Consider the following 7,443-nt stretch of genomic DNA (forward strand, 5'->3'; position numbering starts at 1 on the left):
CGTCAAACAATGACCCTCCGACCAATATATCTAAATTGTTATCCTCCTACCACTTTGATCATATTAAAGTCATCATACCATGGTTGCTCTGCTAAACTTATACATGTTGTTATGCTAACAGTGTCAATACACAACATTGTTCATATGATTGATGCACACCATTGACACCAACACTAACACTCGTTAATTGCATCCCATGTCATGTGACCCTAGAATCTAATATATAAGAATTATTTATTTATCTTTTAATTTACACAACCAAAGATATATAATTTATGACAATTGTTGTCCACTGACTAAGGTCCTTCCTACCTCCGTCGCTAGACAACAGTCTTTCTGACCTATGTTGTCCTCCAACTATAGTATTTTCGGCCTCCATCACCATACTATAATCTTTCTGACCTTTGTCACTGACTACAATCCTTCCAACCTCAATCACAAGACAATAGTCTTTCTGACCATTGTCACCCGCCGACCACGATCATTTTGACCACCGTCATTAGACAACAATCTTTTTGACCTCTCTCACTCACCAACTACGGTCATTTTGACCTTCATCACTCAACCAAGGTCGTTCCGAACTCCATCGCCTAATTACGTTCCTTCTAACTACCTTCACCCGACTGAGGTATTTCCGACCACCGTGGTCAACTATGGTCATTATGACCACTATCGTCAAACAACAATTTTTCTGACCTCCATCGTCCACCGAGTATGATCTTTGCGACCTCTATCACCAGTCAACGATCTTTATGACCACCATCGCTCTCCAACTATGGCCTCTTAGACTATAATCTCTGAACTATGGTTTCTCTGACCGCCATCGACTAACTACGGTCTTTTCGACCTACATCGCTTGTCGACTATGGTCGTGCCGACCAAACAAACATGTAAACACTGATTCTTCTACCTCTCACAATGTAATGCACTCTATATAAATGTATATTGGATATATCAAGCCAACACCTTCCCCCTCAAGGAAAGGTCTCATTTGTAATCAACTGTAAATACTAGTGGATTCATTAAAACTGAGCCAAACTTTGTGGGTTTTCCACCTATCTAGTGGTTTCCACGTAAAAATTCGATTATCTCTTATGAATACTATGCCCCTACACTTTTTAATTGTATGCATGTTGGATCTTCTTATAAAGCTACGACGCTAAACTTTATATTTTTCTACCACTATGAATATTCCATGATGTAACAAAAGGATAATAATTAATCAAAATAATATAGTAGTTATTTTAATTTAATAAATTACTTAGATATTAAATAATTTAGTTTAATCATTTAATTGATATAATTAAATTTTTTAAAAATATTTTGGTATATTATTACACTTCAAAAGTTCACGATAAAACTAGTTGGTTCAAATATTTTTAAATAATTTGTCATAACGAATCAGTAGCGGAGACAAGTGGGGCCCAAAATTTTAGACAATTTTTATATTATGAATATTTATTTTCTATTAAAGTAGAAGCATAAAAAAGTAATTATTTTAATACTTTTATACTTTTTAAAATAATAAATTCATACAAAAACTTTCTTAAAGCTATTAATGTTGGTCTTATTCTGAATGAAAAAGTAGAGGGAGCATATACAACAACAACATCAAGCCCTTGTCATCTCACTACGTGGGGTTGGTTACATGAATCATTTTTCTCCATTACGTTATGTTAAAAGTCAAATTCTCATTTAAATCTAATAAAGAAATGTCATTTCTAATATTTTCTAACCAAGCCTTTTTAGGTCTACCTCTACCTTTCTTAACATAAGTCAAATCTAATATCTCTATTTTCCAAATCGGGTCATCGAAGAACCACTGTTTTATGTGACCAAACAATCCAATGCGACTCTTTCTAATCTTATATTCCACTGGAACAACTCTAACTTTTTCACATATATGCTTATTTCGTAACATATCTCTAAGGGTAAAGCCACTCATCCACCTGAGCATCCTCATCTCTGCAACACTTCACTTAGTATTATGCTTCTCTTTTAATGGCCAACATTTGACACCATAAAGCATTGCAGGTCTCACCACCATCTTATAGAATTTTCCCTTAAGTTTGAGATGAACTTTTCTATCGCACAACAAGCCGCATGCATTCCTCCATTTCAACCATCCAATTTGAATTCTACTTATAATATCCCCATCTATTTCACCGTCACTTTGAACAACAGATTCAAGATATCTAAAACGTGAAAAAGTTGGAGTAGCTCCAATTAGAGGGAGCATATAAAATTTTAATTTATACTCCCATTAGAAAAAAAAAATTTAGTAGCAGCTATGCTACTATAACTAACCCTGATTAGCTGAATATCCTAAGTGCACTGAACTCTGAACCTGTATAATTGCAAATTGTGCTGTTAAAACAAATTTTAAAAAATTGTGTAATATATTCTATAAATACAAATGAAGATTATTTTAATAATTTTATGCTTAAAAAATATACTTATATAGAGATTAAGATCAAAATAAACTCTTGATTAATGATCTCAGATTATTAAAAGTCATATTATAATTTCTTAACATTTTAAAAAGGAAACTAAATGATTTGTTTAATTAGCGGACCAATATGATTTTTTTATTAATAAACTATAAATATTTACTTTCATGACATTATAGCTACCAGATAAATATTTTATTTGATTTTTTTTTCCATTAGCAAACGGTTGGCTGGAGCTTTGAAATGGACGGCCTCAAAATAATGATATCGTATTGAATAAATTATGATATCTTAAAGTTAGTGGTAATTAATGCCTACTGACGCGTCCGCTATACTACTTTTTTTAATAATGACGATTAGCAGAGATACGTATCTTTTTTAACCAAAGGGCCTAATCTTTTTAATCGTCCGCTATATTGTCGGCATATGAAATGTTTTCTAATTAAGCCGTGTGGTGATGCCGTCGCCTAATTTTATTAGTTTATTAAACTTTATATTTGATCGATAAATAGTTCTATAAGTAATCTGATCGATTAATTAAGATATATATATATTAATTATCGCTGATAAATGAAAAGTTTTATGCCAAATTAGCATTCATTAAAGCTATGTTTGTGACATCTTTCTTATTGCTTCTTAAAGCATCTTTATAGTTTTAATTTTTATACTAAAAAACTGCTTTAAAAAATAGTAAAACATATTTTTAAATGAGAGTTTTTAAAGTCATAAAATTTATCATCTAAGGTAGTGGGTGTCAAAACGGTTTTCGGATCGAGAATGAGTCAAACCCAAAATTAACTTTTCCTAATATGGGTCGGCCCGAACCTGATCTGTTTAGATTCTAAGATCATAGATAAAGGTAACGTAAGTGCCCGCTTGGACGGCTGGAGCGTCTTATAATATTAGTTGTGAAGTTTTTGTAGCATAAGTAATTTTGATTGTAAAAGAAGCCTTTTCATCAATTAAAATTTTAAAAGATAGTCACCAAACAAATCATGGTTGATATTTAAAAAGAAAAACAATGAGAAAGCTACCCAAAATAGACCCTATTAATTTTTTTTAGTTAAGTTCCAAAGCAATGATGAATTTAACATTAGAGAAATTCAATTTTAAGTTCTTGATACTAGCTTTCGAAATTTAAAACAACCAAGGATTTGTTTGGAACGACTTCTACTTTATAGGAAGCTGGTTGTGAAATTATTGTAGAGAAAACAACTTTGATGCTATGATTCCTGAAAGCAACTTGTCACCATAGATTTTTTTGAAAAACGGCGAGAAAACAAGAATAAAATAATAACTAAATGAAATGGTGGTTGCTATCATAAAAACAAACAACTTGGAAAGTTATCCCAAATAGACTTTAAGTGTTAATTAATTTGTTTTACTTGTTTCTATTATATGATATTATATTTTTGTGTAGATTTTAGCTATCTAATTTAATGATATATTGAAATAATAATTTAATTAAAAATTAAATAAATTAACCAAAATGATTATCAATAGTGATATTTTAAAATCATATTATCTTAAATTAGATCGATAAATTTATTTAAAATTTACTTTTCATAAATAAATATTGTCTTAATATAATTAAATTTTTATTATAATGCAGAGTAGTTGGGAAGCATTAATGGAGTTTCCTAATTTTAAAATATTAAATAATGATCACCGAATATTTCTATCATAAGAAATAAATAAATTTTGATCGTATTCTTTTAGGTGCATTTAATATAAAATATATTTTTATTTTTTTAGATTTAACTGGGAAATTTGAGTCAGGATATTCGCTTTAAAATTTAATTATGATAATATAATAAGACATTAAATTCAAGATAAATAAAAAAACTATATATTAATTTATTATCTACATATTATACAAATCTCAAAATATATCAAATAAGTTTATATTTTATCTTAACTAAAATTTAATTAGAATATTCTAATCTATGAATGAGTTGTCAGGATATTCAGCCAAAATTGTTATCACAATGAGCCCACAAATTATTAGATTTATTTTAAAAAAATATAATATAAATTTTAATTAATTGTTTATAAATTATACTTATTTTAAATATATTTAACTAAAATTCATAGTAAATAACTTTTGATGAAATATCCTCACAGTTTTTTTTATATATACTTTTTTTTTCTACTTGGAATCCCCCATCTCCCCTTTAAAAATTACTTGCAGCCACCCAACTAAATGAGTAATTATTCTGTGTGAAGATCAGACGCTGAATGTCGTCCGGAGAACAATCATAATGCACAACGTCAGAAGTACATAGCTGTGATACCGAGCTGCAATACTGAGCACTGAGTGACGTGGTATATTATGAACGATCTCCAAATGACATTCGACATCCTCACAGAATAATTTTTTTCACCAAAAAGACTAGAAGCAAGCCCATAATTATGCAGCTCGATAAGTTGGAGGTCTCATATAATTATAATGATGGGTCTATAGAGGCAATAGAGCTATTTTGACAAGTAATTCCCATCAAGAACGCTCTAGCGACGGATATTTTTATTTTAATTTTTAAACTGGAGTTGAATAATGGCACGTAATTGATAAGGTGCCGACAGAATTAAAAGAACAAGGTAAGTAGCTTACTAGTGTTGGAAAAATTATTCTGGACGGTCAACTGTTGAAGTCTGGAGTCAAATCAGAACACACGACGTCATTATTATTATTATGTTCGATGTTATATATTGGGTGACATGACGCCCTATGATTTGCTTCTAAACTGTTCAATGACCGCACAAAATAATTTTTCCTATTATTGACCGTTAATTGTCGTTCGAATTAATCTTAGGATGGGAGAGACTATGGGAAGTTTTTTTTTGGAAAAGACCCATTCGATTGAAATTTGTACGATGAGATGACACCACTCACACATCTCCATGTTTGGATGTGTATTATCTTATCGTAGAATATACGAATTTCAAAAATAGTATAGAAGTCATCGAGTTAACGAGGACAAATTATTTTGTGCAGAGGCCAATTAGAATACACCCATTATTTTTTTGCTCGGTAACGATGTTGGGTACCGGGTGACGTGGGGCGTTTATAAAGGTATCAATTTCGGGTCACTGGTCGGGTTCGGGTCGAACCCGAAACTGATCAAGTACTATTTGGGTTCAGGTCAACTGACCCGTTTTTGCAAACGAGCAGATTTTTCGGACTTGAATCCAACCTGTTTCGGGCTCGGGTCAACCCGACCCAACCCGTAAACGGGTTTGGAGCCTTTGTCATTGTTCAACTTCGCTCCTGGACAATGTTATCTTCCCGTTAGATCGAAAGTTACAACATTTTGATCGCAAGCACTGAAGCAATGGCGGGCGTTTGCTCGCAGCCTCGCCGGCACCTTCGTCGTTGTTCGGCTTCGCTCTTGGACGACGTTCTCTTCATCTTGGATCGAAAGTTACAACATTTTGATCGAAAGCACCGAAGCAACGACGGGAGTTCGCTCGAAGCCTCGTGGTGTCGCCGACACCTTCGTCGCTGTTTGACTTCGCTCCTGGACGGCGTTCTCTTCTCGTTGGATCGAAATTTACAACATTTTTTATCGGAAGCACCGAAGCAACGACGGGTGTTCGCTCGCACGTAGCCTCGCCGACACCTCCATTGTTGTTCTACTTCGCTCCTTGGACAACATTCTCTTCCCGTCGGATCGAAAGTCACAAAATTTCGATCGGAAGCAGAGATGGGATTTCGCCCGCAGCCTCGCAACTTTCCGCCTCGTGGCCCTCGCTGGCTCCTTCGTTGATGTTCGCTTTGCTCCTAAGCTCCTTGGACGGTGTTCCCTTCCAGTCGGCTTAGAAGTTAACATTTTGATCTGAAGCAAAGCAATGAGCCAACGACGGGAAGCTGAAAAGCAACGACATGTTTTTCCGTGTCATTCCCGGGTTTCCGGATCAAACCAAACCCAACCCGATTTTGCAAACGGGATTTTTTTGGATCCGAACCCGACCCATATCGGGTTTGGGAAAACCCAAACCCACACCCTTAGGCGTTTAGTTGACTTCCGTAACATTTGGTGTCATTGTAAAAGCCATCATATATCTGTCTTATATCTTCTTTAGTTGATTACAAATAATTTGTGCACAAACAAATTCCATCTTCCATGATTTTCTTCTTTTAACTCTACATATATAGAACACTTTATTTTTGCCATAATATTGAATGATGCATGGCAAATATCAATGTGTCTTCCAAATTAATTGTTAGATATGTACCCATTTAATTTAGATTTATTATACATATAATAATTTACAACAACAATCATAACAAACATCAATCTTTATCCTATTACATAGAGTTGGTTCCATGAATTTATTTTTTCCATTGAGTCCTATTAAGAGGCAAAATCTCATTTCAATCTAATAAAAAAAATCATTTCTAATACTTTCTAATCATAATTTTTTTGGTTTACTTCTGCCTTTCTTAACATAAATGAGATCTGATGCATCTACTCTCCTAACTAAGTAATCGAAAATCTAACATTTTGCGAACCAAACCATCTGAGTCGACTCTCTCTAATCTTATATGCCACAAGAGCTACTTAACCTTTTCACGTATATGCTCGTTTCACATGCTATGTTTCACATACTATATCTAAGTACAAAGATACTCATCCAACTGACCATTTTCATCTATGCAGCACCTAAAACTCAATTTTATGCATCTATTTTCATAACCAACATTCTACATCATTAAGCATTGCGCTTTACCAACATTCTGTCTATATATATGATGCCAGTCATTATCTTAGGCAAAGACTGACTTTGCTGAGGTGGCAGACACCTGAGTTGGAGGGCAAGTAGAATTAAATTGGCAGGCTGATATGAGTTGACAGGGTGGACTACATAATAATTATTATTTTAATGAAAAAAATGGAGTGAATAAAAAATAAGAAAAATATGAAAAAAAAGAAAAGGAAAAAAAAAGAAAAGAAAAATAGTGCGATACTTTAATCTTAAAAAAAAAAAGGGG

The sequence above is a fragment of the Dendrobium catenatum genome, unplaced genomic scaffold (assembly GCF_001605985.2).
Source record: "Dendrobium catenatum unplaced genomic scaffold, ASM160598v2 fragScaff_scaffold_853, whole genome shotgun sequence".
NCBI lineage: Eukaryota > Viridiplantae > Streptophyta > Magnoliopsida > Asparagales > Orchidaceae > Dendrobium > Dendrobium catenatum.